A 14,674-nucleotide genomic window follows, 5' to 3' on the forward strand; every position below is an offset into this window, starting at 1 on the left:
GGTACGTTTTTAATCAATAAGAACGGGACATTTCAGAGCTTGGGGGTTCATTTTCGTTAAAGCTGCGACGACTCGTTCGTTGATCATTTCCTCGATTTGGGCTGCGGTGGGTGTTGATCTTCCGTTGGCCAATGATGTTCTAAACAAAAATTTTGACTCAAGTCAAAATCCAGTAATCAAATAGTAATAATATAGTATATGGTAACCAACATGGAATCAACACATCACATGTTTATTAAGTAACGCAAATAGATTCAGATACCACAGAATCATCATACAGTAACGTAAATAGAATAATGTGCAAGAATTAAACAACACAAAGTTCCATTCATTAATAATAAGTTGCATACATCAGCATAGGTTCGTACAATACATAAGTGAAACATGAAACTACAACTAGATTACATAATGAAATCTACTACAAAGGCCCTACGGTGACGGTGGGTGTAGGATGTCCAATATGTGGGACATCTGGTCCTCGAGCTCAGTTAACCGAGCACGGAGGATCTCTACTTCCCTCGTCAATTCCTCGACGGAGGGAGATGGTGGGGCAGGCAGTGCTGGTGGTGCAGGTGGTGCCGGTGGTGCATGCGGTCCGGCCCCAGAAGTAGAGGCTGCAAAGCGGTAAGGCTTACGCACAAAAGGATCAGCAGGGTACGGCACAAGCCGCTTATGGGCGGTAACCCTACGACGCTGACCATGAGCGTCAACGAATGGTCGACCTCTATTAATCCCTAGAATGACGGTACCATTGAAACGGTACCGCTTCTTCGGCGGGGTGGAGGGTGGCTGTACAGGTGCATCATCAGGTCCTCATCTGAATCCTCGTCACTAGAGTGGTCAGAGGATGAGTCGTTGGATAAAGAATCGGCGGATGATGGGTCGTCTAGATCGGCTGGGGGTGGCTGCACGGGTGGCTCTCCTCGGGCGGCCATCATCTGTCGGTATCTACTGGGCCCGATCGGCACGAGACGTCCATCAGGAAGGCGTCGGTACCAATGGTTATGCTCATTACAGACTGGACCTTCCCCAAGTTCTGCAGGAATCACAGCACCACCGGAATGGCGCTGTGGCTCCGAGGATCCTGGGGTAAGTGGAGCTGGAATCTCCGGTGGGTCCTCGGCTCCGTCTGAGGTAATCACTGGTCCGGGTGCATGGCTACTAGCTCCGAAGGACGAAGCGCCTGAGTCACTGGAGGGTGTCGACGACGGGATCTGAGAATAGGCAACGATGGCAGGTGAGGTGGCTGATGAGTCTGTGTCGCTGTCCAAAATGATGACAGGTGGAATATCCGACATCTGAACAAGGAAAAATAACTTTTTCCATGTCAGTGAGTCATAAGCAAGCACGTATTAGGTAAAGTAACTATGACAGTCTAAATCATATGTAGCAGTAAATAGCATGGCAAAAATAACAATTCGTACGGAAGTAGCATGCAATCAAAAGCAGATAATAGCATGCAGTAGTGAAATCAAGTAACAGTATACGACATATAGCAGTAAAAGTAAGCAACAACATGCAGTAAGTTTCGCAGAATCAAGTAAACTAGCAAGTTGTAGATTAGTCCTATTAGTGAATCCTACTTGATTCGGTCTTAGACTCACTAATGCAACCTAATTCCCTACAACCAATGCTCTGATACCAAATGTGATGCCCTGTACAAAACCATCGTGTACGAATCATCAACAACAGGATCATTACAAGGTCAAATACTATATGCTGTTTCAAAAGAAGTTTGCATTCGTGAATAAAGGTGATGTCTTAACCAACATCAAGTGTCTTACGACAAAAGTATGCTTCAATGAACAGAAGCAATTAGTAATAGTACGTGACCCAATGGTCGTTACAAATCATTGTTTCAAAAGGTAACATAGTTTGAATGCAAATAAAACGTTTCATGCGGTGATAACTCTAACAAGCGCAGCGGGTGTCTACAAAGCATGACTAGTACAGCGAAAGCAAGCAAACCTTAAGCACCTGAGAAAAACATGCTTAAAAACGCCAACACAAAGGTTGGTGAGCTATAGTTTAAATATAACAGTAATGTAAGGTAGGCCACGAGATTTCAATGCTTTAACAGCGTTTTAAAATAGTATGAAAAGTATATGTATCACCGTGGGCACTTGGTAACTAACTTAACGTTTATCACCCCCTAAAAGTACACTTGACGAGTGCGTATGCTTACAAAGTATTAAACACCCGTTAAATGCTAGCGCTACTAGCCCGAGTGGGGATGTCAAACTCTATGGATCCATATCTAAGATTCGCATTCACCGGTTCAAAGACCAATGACTAAACGTTACCGAGCTAAGGGGAAAGTTTATGCAGTTGTATAACCCACACATATAATAAGTTTAAGTACTCGTGCCTAGTATGTAAAACGTAAAACGCGCATGTATTCTCAGTTTCCAAAATAGTTAAAGTAAAAAGGGATGCTATAACTCACAGTGAAAAAGTAGTAGTAAAGTTGACTCGGGAAAAGTAAGCAAGTACGTTTGTCCAAAAGGTCCTCAACCTAAGTCAAAAGTTACTAAGTCAGTAAATCGTTCCCAAAGGTTTAAATGTATGTAAATTAGGTCTTAAGTACCGTCATCATTCATCATTAAACAAAAGTGTAAAGTAGTTTCATTCAAGAGTAGAGTTTGAAATAAAGGTTGACTTCGTTCAGTCGCCACGACCTCTATACAAACTGAAATGGTGTGAGACCAGTGGCCATGGCTCCGTATATGATTCCCCTAGAGGCTGACCAATTTCCAGAACCAAACTCATCTTCTTTTGACCGTGGTGACGGTTTAAGTGCGAGTAGTTCGAAAATTTCAGCACAACGTTAATAGGGTGTAGTGACTTTCGGGAGGCCATAGATCCTAAACCGTAACTCGGATTAAGATGAGGTATAAACCGAAAATCATTTAATCGAACTGAAATAACTGAAAATAAACTTTACAATAGCCCAGGTAGTCTGATCAGTTCCAGAAACAGTAGCTAAAGGTGTTCCGGTGGGTTCTTGGTGCTTGATGCTCATCACGGTTCTCATCCTTGATGCGTATAGCTTCAAGTGTACAACTCGTTGATGGGTTTGTATCATTTTAGCCAAGGTTTGACCATCATAACACTTGTTCAAGTCTAAGATATGTAGCACAACTCACTTAAGAGTTGTATGTAGTTTGATGAACTAAAGTTACATCAAGATCTTAGATCCAACACATACATGAGTTACAAAAGTAATATTAAGCTACAAACTTGAAAGTAAACTAAATAATCAAGATCTTAAGTTGTAGAACTTAGATCTTAGCTAGATCTTAAAGATCCTAGACTAGAAAGTCTATATCTAGGGTTCTTAAGTTAGATCCTAAGTTACAAAACTTGGATCTACACTTTAATGAAACCATAAGTTATTAAACTTAGATTTTCAACTTGAAAATTGTATGTAAGCTTGTAAGCTCTTATTTACAATAAAATTAGAAGACCATAAGCTATAGAAACTTAGATCCAACACAAGTATATGAAGTTATAACTAAAAAGTTATACTTCCATGTTCTTGAACTTACAAAGTTAACTTTGGTTCAAGAAAAATTAGATCAAGATTAACTAGTAACACTTGACCAAAATAACAACATCACAAACTTTAAAGTACTTACAAAAGAAAGAAATAAACTAAAGTACAAGTATTATGTTCATGTTTTGTTTCATACTTAGGAAGATTCAAATCAAAGTTTGAATCTTAGGATTTAAGTCTACAAACATGAACACAAGTATGAATATGAAATTTATGAACTTTAAATCTTGAAAACATTAAATGTAGAACCATAAACTAGAAAGTTTAGGTTCTTGTTTGTTCTTGTAATGACAAGATAATATGAAGAATAAAATAGGAAGTTTGATTCTTGCAACTAGTAAGTAAACAATCAACAAACAACAAGTAACTTAAACAAGTAAAAGATGATGATGATGATGTAGGTTTATGGGTTTGGTTTTCTCAAGAAAAAGAAGAGGAAAAGAAGCCTTGTAACTTACAAGTTTGAGAGAGAATGAAGAGTAAATGAAAGTGCAAGTAAGAGTGTGTGTGTGAAATGTGAAGTAAAATGAGAGAATAAGTAACCAAAATTTGAAACAAAACTCTTCCCCATGTGAGCCAAGGCCGACGGCCAAAAGGGTGTCCCAAAGAGGCAATGTCAAACTTCAACTTTCTAATATGGGGAGATGGTGAATGCTTGAAGTGGTATAAAAGCAAAGTAGCATGGGAACAAGGTGTAAGGATACTTGTAACTAGATTCCTTCACTAACTAATCCTTGATTAAGTTTAATAAGTCATTAACATAATGTTGGGCTCTTAATTAATCCATTAAGATAAGTAGGGTGGGCTTCTAAGTCCATTAACACTAGCCCAAGTCCAAGTAAGCAATTAAAATAAATAAAGCCCAAGTAATTAACTACTAACCTTAGTTAATTAAAAATGATTAATAATAAATAATCATGAATGTAAATAATATTTGAAAATATTATTTGTGAAAAGTACGCGTGTCACAAAGACGTGTCGGGCCATGTAAAGTCAAGTACGATAACAAGTAAACGTATAAAAATAAATTTATTAATGCGCAAGTATTAATAATAAATATTATTAATAAAAGTTGGAATTTCCAGGGTCATTACACAATACTACATCCGTTGATAATGCAGTCAAAATAAGATACATGATGATGATTTTGTGAATGCAACATTTTCTCGAATAAAGCATGTATGACTCCATGCACATAGCTTGTATAATAGATAAGCAAACAGCAGAAGACTTCCAGAAACCTGAGAATAAACATACTTTAAAGTGTCAACACAAAGGTTGGTGAGTTCATAGTTTTAATGTTGCGCACAATCTGTATATAAAGGTGGATCACAAGATTTCAGTTGTTTCATCCAGAAAAGTTTATCAAAATATTCTACAAGATTGAGCACCATGGTAACTAAACTTAACGTATATATAATAAGTACCCCTGTTTTAACATACATGCAACCAACATGTACAATACACGCAAACCAACGTGTACTAAACTTAAATAGCATACGTCTGTATTATAGTTCAGGCTAGAGTTTCTATACCTGGAACAGACGGGGATGTCAAGCCCTATGGATCCATATACAACTACTCGCGCCCACCAGTTCTTATAACTGGCAGTTACCAGTTACCAAAGCTAAGGGATTTTCGGTTCAAACTCAGTGTAGAATTTAGTATGTACTTGTATCCATTGCGTTTAAAGTAAAGTGCATGTATTCTCAGCCCAAAAATATAGATTGCAAAAGCAATTAAAAAGGGAGCAAATGAAACTCACCTTAGCAGCACATAAGGTCATTCATCGAAATGTGATCGAAACTCGGAATGCAACATAATCGTAGATCTCAACCTAGAGAACATATGGTGGTCAATACATGTCTAACAAGCTAGGTCGGGTCATAGTGTATCACAATCCTAATGCTCGAGACCGACATGCAAAAGTTAACAAAAGTCATCTCAAAAGTCAACCGGATCCAATATGATCTTTAAATCTATACATGTTTATTATCATAGTATAAGTCTTGATAATTGAACGAATTTATAGTTTACAAACTCAAAATATTATTTATTTCAAGAGCTATATTATATTTGAATTATCATGGCAATCGAAAATATTTTATTATTTCACATAGCTTTCCAATACTTGTAAAATCAGATTATAGTGTTTATAAAGCTTTAAAACATAATAAGACAGTCAACTTTGACAATTGTTCAACAAAACGAGACGTGCCTTATATAGAAATTCATTTACTCGATTAGTAATATCTAAAAATCCAATTTATCAATCTCATAGACAAGTTATTTAAATATTAATTTACAGTTTCAAACACAATTTCAATTAACGTCAAACATAATTCAGTTGACCATATCTTTTAATTCGTTCATCAAAATCACGCGATTTCTAAATGAAAAGTTAATAATTTTTTGCCAGCTTTCCAAAAACATGCATATCATATACTTTATATCAGTAGCATATGCATCAAATTCGCGATTCATCATAAACTATCTAACGACAAAATTAAAGCATACAAGCATGCATAAACATATATACTCGAGCACTAGACATGGATACACTATTAATATATAAAAGATAAGATATGTATGCTCACGTATCAATATTGTGATTCAATATTGTTGGAAAGTACGTAGACGCAACGGAGATGATAAATACTAGTTTGACTCACGAGCAATACCCTCGAATAATACCCATCACCTCCTTAGCTATAACTCATAATTTCCTTAGCTCTTTCCCGCTCGAAAAAATCATTTTGAAATCATTTGGACATAACCTCATCGTAGTATTTTATGTATAATACTAATAATAATACAAAACTACTAATAATAATAAGATTAATACTGATATTAATCTTTAATAATAATAATAATAATAATAATAATAATAATAATTATAATTATAATAATAATTATAATAATAATAATATAAATAATTATATATATACATAGGGAGATAGATAGGGAGGTAGATAGATGAGAAGGATATATGTTTAAACTTGCCTGAAATCGAACGAAATTATAGGATCTCACCTGTCCCAGCCTTCCATGCGATCGCATGGCTGGGAAGGCATACGCCCATGCGATCGCATGGCACTTGTGTCCAGCTCATGTTCGTTTTGTTTTCTAGTTTGTCGACATAATTTTTAACTGTAGCAAATAGTGTTTACTGTAGCAAATAGTGATTTTCGAAAACAATGTAGCAAAATGATTTTTACTGTAGCAAATAGCGATTTTTGAAAACACTGTAGCTTTTCGGGTACTGTAGCAATTCGAAAATACTGTAGTAAATTAGTGTTTTACTTTTTCTTCTTAAACGTTTTAGTTAACTTATCTAAATATCAATCGAATCAATAAACGAATGTTACTATCGTTTACTAAATAACGTGAAATTATATATATGCATATATCTTTATTTAATATACATAAATCAGTTTTTAAATACACATTGCAAGTTATTTATGAATAATTAATATTCCAACTTATTGTATATATATATATATATATATATATATATATATATATATATATATATATATATATATATATATATATATATATATATATATCTATTTACAAATATTTGTGAATCGTCGGTCAATAGTCAAAGGTTAACTGAATATATAATATTAGTTCAAAAAGTTTGAGAATCAATATTACAGACTTTGCTTATCATTTCAGAAACATATAAAGATTAAGTTTAAATTTGGTCGGAAATTTCCGGGCTGTCACACCGGTGGCTCGGTGTTTTTCGCTTTCTGTCGTTTAATAAGGTAATGTCGGAATTTTCTCTCTCTCCGGCGAGTTGGGACGCATCTGGTTCTCCGATTACTCTCTTTTCATCCAGGCGGCGATCCTGAGTCTCTTTGCTCGAGATCTGGGTGTCACGGGGTTTTTGGGGTTTTAGGTGGCTTCCGGTCGTCGGTGACGTCCTCTGTCCCTCGCCGGCGTGTTGCACCCTGTTGGTTGTAGGCGGCGAGTTCCTCGGAACTCTACTTCCTTCTTGGTTGGCATCGGTGGGTGGGGTTTGGTGGCCGTTGGGTTGGTTCCGGCGTTATGTGTGTTTGTGTGACTGGTGGAATCCGGCAGTTTTTTGCCTTCCGGAAGCTTTTGTCGACGAAGGACGACTGCTAACAGCCTTCGTTGGATCCTGGCGGTCAACTTTTGTTAACATGGCTGCGGGAAGCCACAAAACAGGTGAGTGGCTTCTACTTCCGGGAGTTTGGTGATGACTTGAGTTCGACGACGGCATCAAGCGACTTGTTGCTGTGATGTTGTTGGTAACCTTGAGTTGCTACCTGCAGCCTATGGAGGTGGTTGTTGGCAATTGCTGACAGCTATCTATGAAGTCGGTGGAGGCAAGTCGACGGTTTGTAGCCGCTGGGATCTGCGGGTTTGTTTATCCTCAGAAAATTTGGCGGAGATAGATTGGTTTCTTTTAGGTTTGATTCTGTGTTTGCCCCTGGTGGTTACTGTTTGTGTATTTAGTTCATACTTTTCCCGTAGTCGGGTCTATTAGGGTAGGCCCGATGTCGTTGCCGACGTGTTTCGACTTAGTTGTCCTCGGAAAATTGATGTTTACTAGAGTGTTCTCTCGGGGTCCTTTTTTCGCTCGAACGGGAATTTGATCTTATTCGACGGGCTTGTGTTTCTCTGGTTTAGGAGTTGTACAGGGTTTTCGGGTACGAGAGGCTATTTTGGTTTTCAGGCCTCGGGTTAGGTGTTGCTGGAGTGCCCGACATTCTTTTTAGTTGTGCGACTTCTATTTAGTGGCGATTGCGGTGTTGGATACGAGATTAGTTTTTATATAGTTTTAGATTTAGGTTTGGTGGGATGTACGATTGTATTGTATCTTTCAATTTCATTTTCAATCATTTTCAATGTGTTCGCTCTTTTTCAATGTTATCGTCCATGGAGTAGGACGATCGGAGCGAGACCTTTCAATTGTAATCGTTTGTGTACTCCACCGGATCTTTACGATCTTCTTATATATACATATATATATATATATATATATATATTTTCGCCAAAAAAAAAAAATCATTCATGTAGAATGAATGATACATGCAACAATCTTACTCTACATCAACAAATAACTCTAAACGGATCCGAATATCTTAAACACACATTATACACAAAGATATCCAAACAGAGCCAAAGAAACGACATATCTTTTATATATATATATATATATATATATATATATATATATATAGAGAGAGAGAGAGAGAGAGAGAGAGAGAGAGATTGACTCCCATAGGATTTAATATGGCCTAATAAATATGATTTATCCCATGTATTAATTAATCTATAGTAAAAGATAAAAATCTATGGTAAAAAAGATACGAACAATTAATTCTTTTAAATAATAAAAATAACATTTGAGTTGATGTTGTGAAGTCTTTTAAGTTACATTGTTAAAATTAATTTAGTAATTAATAACCAATCTCTTCTATTTTTCCGATGAGTTATGAAACATCATTTATATTCTTGATTCTTGAATATCCTTCATCAGTAAACAAACTAATCTAAATTATTACATTGTGTGTATGTGGCAGGTCATAAGGCAAAACAACTTCAGAACACCGTAGAAATCGAAGAAGAATCATTACTATTACTCCAGAAATCAGCGATGACATCTTAAGGTTGGTATCTCCTAATTTTTGTCTAGAGGTTATGTTGTTACATTAGACCCTTTGTTTTACTTATTTTCCATGTTTAATTTCTGTAGATCTTTTAGGTACTACATGTAGTTGCATTGATAAGTTAGAAATTTTTATGTCATACTCCCGGTATTCATTAACTATTTCAGTTCACACTTCTTAAATACTACAAACATGATTATTTGATTCTTATGTGGTATAAAAATTACTCCAAAAGGAGATCATCTTTTATTCTTGAAAACGATATTATTAATGTCTTTTTTATTGTGTTTTTTCATCTACACTCAGTTCACAAAAGAAGAATAAGTTGCTATAAGTTGCTTGCAAACTTTCTTTGAAGAAATATACATGATTTCAAGATTGTTGTTTTCATAGGCTGGGATGAACTTGATGAAGATTATCAAACATTGGAAGAATTTATGTGTGGATGTGCAAAAACATTGAAGGTAAGGTTAGTATACCAACATAAGACAAATATATAAAGCTTGAAATAGTACGTACGAGTTTTATGGAAAGTAACATCGGTCTACTCATTTACGTAGAACTAATTGAATGAGTATATATAGTACAAGAAAGATAACCAAACCGTGCAACATCATCACATGTACGTTTATACCATTCACTTTCCTCTCATTTTCTAGCTTCATTGTTAATTTACTCTCAAAAGTTAGAAGCTTTGCATTTTGAGAAGATGAAGTGGAAAAGAGAGGAACTTTTTACACCCTCTTTGAGATTACATTGTTGAATTTGCATTACGTAGAACTAAAAACATGGCGAGCTTATAATTAGTTCGAATGATGATTTGATGGATATTATTGTTATTTTTTGCAAGTAATTTCTAGCCGGCGAAGCTCGATCGAGTGGATAGAAATCTGTGTATTACTAATTACTAAAGAAACTTGATACATTACTCTTAGTAAGACAATCACATCTCTTTGTTTATTTTAATATTATGATATTTGTTGGGCTTAGCATAAACATTTTTTTCGATCAAATCCGAAGTTGTAAATATGGTTACCATGTTAAAAATGATGATGTTAAAAATGATGAAATGAAAAAGTTTTCTTTTAAATAATTCATGCATTGCTAACGTACACAACCTAACAAACTTTTGCATCATGTTTACTATATCATTGTTTTAGTTTCGTGAATCCGTTTGTCTTCGTGTAATGTAAGGCTCAAGAAGACTAATGTTTTAGACCGCCCGTATTGTTATCTTCGTGTTTAATATAATATTTTTTTTTTTGAAAAGCAAGAAGGACTTATATTAAACAATCACGAATAGTACATGGTTGACTGGACAACCTTAACAACACGATACATCACGAAAGAAATAGAGAAAACAAATTACACCGCCCTAAGCTAATTGCAAAGATTGCAACAAACAAAAGGAGAAAAAAAAAAGATTGCATAATATTTTGCCTTTTAAAAAAATAAAAACAATATCATTGTTAACTATATCATATTTAGAGTTTGTATAGAAATTATCCTTCTATTAATTTATGCTACGGGGTATTTTAAACGTTTACCTCAACATTTACAAAGTGTGATTGTAACAACACAAAATATATAACTCAACTATCCAAGTCACTTATTGTGTAGAAATACAATCTATAATCTCTTTTATGTGTTTTCGAGCAATTCCTCCAATGAATGATGGGGAATCATTCTTAAATGTACAACTTTTCGCAAGCACATATGCAAAAAAAAAAAAAAAAAAAAAAAAAAATCATATTTAGACATATACAGATTAAGACCAACATCAAGTTAAACATAAATTTTGAAGTATAGAAATTTGGAACAAGCCGTGCAATGCATAGATATGATATTGCCCACTATTACAATTCTATAATGAATGTCCATCCCACAGGGATTATTACAATTAATTACATTAACTAGGGAAGTAAAGAATTGTAAACAAAGTCAACATGAATACATATGTAATAATTACACTAGTAAAAGCAGCAAACATAAGGAATGGTGGAGATTGAGAGAACGTCGATCGTAACTGCAACAGAACATCACTAACGATCACAACATCACATGCCGTCAAATAAAATTCTCGAACCGCAAAAGACCAGATCAACCCCAGATCTAGATTAGATCTCCAACCGAGAGAATGTCGTCCGGTCCAACCCCGAAGAAAGGAACATGATCTGAAACACACCTACGACTATTAAGCACCCAAACCCGCAGCCGAAGATCCACCCACCACCACCTCCTTTGATTCCCCTTAATGTCGGATAATCACCACCAACATGGTGGTAGATCACCCTACCTCCACAGAAGTCAGCACTTCGTAACCACCTTCTCATGGTGGTAGATCACCGTCAGTGGCCACCACCAACAGGGTGGGGACCACTAGAGCTAAACTAAAGTGGAAAATGGACTATTTAAAAAAATAAAAAAAAATAAAAAGAATTTAGTAGCAGAAATACGGAGTATATAATTGCAGCGCCCTAACCTAACTGAAGCGGGAAACACACTAACCTCTGCTCACTTCCAAAATCCAAACATGAAGAACAAGAAACTTAACAACAACAACAACAAGACTGTTGCAGATGCTAATATGGTAACCAAATCCAACAAAAGAACACGTCAATCAAAACCTAAACAAGATTCTACAATCAACGACATAGAAGATGCTCTTAAATTTAATCAACACCAAGTTAACAAAATCAGGGCATCGTTGTTAAAATGGTACGATGATAACAAACGAGACCTTCCATGGCGTAGAATCAACTCTGATGATGATGTTGATATTGATGTAAAAGCATATGCTGTATGGGTTTCTGAAATCATGCTTCAACAAACTAGGGTTCAAACTGTTATTGATTATTTCAATCGATGGATTCAGAAATGGCCCTCTGTTCATCACCTAGCTCAAGCTTCTATTGAGGTATTATAAATTATTATTATTATTATTCAGAAAATATGCCAAAAATGATTGTTGAAGAAGGAGGGCGATTTCCTAGATCGGTAAATGATCTTCGTAAGGTTAAAGGAATAGGAGAATACATAGCTGGTGCAATTGCCTCTATAGCCTTCAACGAGGTGAGTAGTTAAAAAAATAATTCTTCCATTTCTTGTTTTAGAACACGTTTGTAATTTTAACACATGTTATGTTATTAATCTAGGCAGTACCTGTGGTTGACGGAAATGTTATTAGGGTGATTGCTAGATTAAAGACAATTTCTGCAAACCCTAAAGACAACATAACTGTCAAAAACATCTGGTATGTTCACTTTTTAGTTACGTCTTCCTTTTCAGATAACGTTGGATTATCATTTAAAGATGATACTTTTAACAGGAGACTAGAGGGGCAACTAGTTGATCCTATTAGGCCCGGTGATTTCAACCAGGCACTTATGGAACTCGGTGCTACATTATGTACTCCGTTAAGCCCTAATTGTTCATCCTGCCCGGTTTTTGGTCAATGTAGTGCGATTTCAGAGTCCAAGAATAACCCGTCAGCACTTGTTACTGATTATCCGACTAAAGTTGCGAAGGTGAAACAAAGGCGGGATTTTTCGACCGTTAGTGTCGTTGAAATATTAGAAGAAGGTGAAGAAAGTAAATTGATTAATTTTGATACGGGAAATAATAATTTTTTATTAGTTAAGAGACCAGAAGGGGGTTTACTTGCTGGTCTTTGGGAGTTTCCGTCGGTTTCTTTGGATGGAGAAACTGATTTGGTAACAAGGAGATCGGCTGTTGATGATTTTTTGAAAAAATCGTTTGGTTTAAAGCTTAATAGGAAGTCGAATATAGTTACAAGAGAAGAAATAGGAGAATATGTTCATATCTTTACTCACATTCGTCTCAAGATGTATATCGAGCTACTGGTTCTACGCTCACAAGGTAATTTAAAGTTTATTTAATTAACAGAAATGTGTCAAGTTTAATTTAATGTTAGTATATGAGATGTTACACATGATGTATAATGTTATGGTTACAATCAAGTAACCTTTATTTATGGATCAAATGGGAAAATAAACAAGCTATAAAGAAAATGTGATAAATGGGACGAACACTTGTGCTTATAATTTCTACAACCTTCTATATCATAACAATTTTGTTTTATAGAAAGTGTTATTATTTGGTTACAGATTTGAACAAAATGAAGGATAAAGGAATGATGTCTTATAAGTATGTACATACCAAAACCATTGCTACCCTGGGATTATCAACTGGAGTTAGAAAGGTAAACATGTTGTGGCTTTAAAGTTTATTATTATTATTATTATTATTATTATTGCCAAAATATATAACACTTTTAATAATTATAATCTGCTCATTGAACTCTAGGTTTAGGCCTTTTAGATACCCCTTGTCAAGATAGGGAATTACTACAACTTTTTTTTTTTTTTTTACCTTTTCATTCATCACTAATTACTAATTTTTGTGCTTTGAAATTCTATGGTTCACTGAATGATGAAAGATGATGTTTAATTATGGCTTTTGACAAACGCTAGCTGAATATATGCAGGCTTACGATATGGTCCAAAAGTTTAAACAGAATACAGCAAGTCTCGTATCAAGATAAACCAGACTTGATACACTTTGTTGATAGTCCTACTTCAAATTTTCTGTTATAAAATTACTACTAGATAGGAAATTTGGCTAGAATTACACCTCATGTACTAAATGGTTCAAAATAGGGAGACCAATTGGAATTTTGCAACATATCGATATTAAAAAGATGTTCGTTTGTGTTACGTATTGTTAAAAAGGAAAAACAAAACAAACGACTAGTCCCACATAGGTTGCAAATAAATGTGATGGAAAATATTTTAATGCTATTTAGACTTTACTTCTCGCCGGTTTAGTAACGTGGACCTATGATCCAAGTGGAGGCATTATCCTTATTAAAGGATCGGTTTCCTGAGCTACAACTTAGTCAGGATAAAGCCCAAATCATGTGGGCTCGACATTTAATGCAAAAAGATTCAAGACGTTACCCGAAAACCCAATTATCGGGAAAAAGCTCAAATCATGTGGGCTTAGTTTTTTTACTGAAATAAATCTGTTTGAAGATTAGTTACATAAAAACATAATTTTTTTCTCTAGTGATCTTGGTTTACAATAATGACATATAAATGAATAACGACACAATACTAAATATGCAGGCTTACGATATGGTCCAAAAGTTTAAACAGAGTAGAGCAGCAAGTCTCGTATCAAGATAAACCAGACTTGATCACACTAGGAAACCTGGTCAGCGTGCAAATTTTGCTTCAATGCAATGTGTGTGATACACTTTGTTGGTAGTCCTACTTCAAAATTTCTGTTATAAATTACTAGATAGGAAATTTGAAATGTCCCGTTCTTATTGATTAAAAACGTTCCATATTAATTGATTTCGTTGCGAGGTTTTGACCTCTATATGAGACGTTTTTCAAAGACTGCATTCATTTTTAAAACAAACCATAACCTTTATTTCATAGATAAAGGT

The 14,674-nt window shown here is 35.2% G+C and overlaps 2 pseudogenes; both read left to right on the forward strand.

Annotated features, from left to right (window-relative positions):
* Positions 1-9,200, forward strand: part of LOC139846364 (adenine DNA glycosylase-like) — a 56,102-nt pseudogene extending 46,902 nt beyond the window's left edge.
* A 2,577-nt stretch (positions 9,201-11,777) lies between these two features.
* On the forward strand, positions 11,778-14,408 carry LOC139846380 (adenine DNA glycosylase-like; annotated as a pseudogene).
* Positions 14,409-14,674: the final 266 nt, after the last annotated feature.

The sequence above is a fragment of the Rutidosis leptorrhynchoides genome, chromosome 1 (assembly GCF_046630445.1).
Source record: "Rutidosis leptorrhynchoides isolate AG116_Rl617_1_P2 chromosome 1, CSIRO_AGI_Rlap_v1, whole genome shotgun sequence".
Classification (NCBI taxonomy): Eukaryota; Viridiplantae; Streptophyta; class Magnoliopsida; order Asterales; family Asteraceae; genus Rutidosis; species Rutidosis leptorrhynchoides.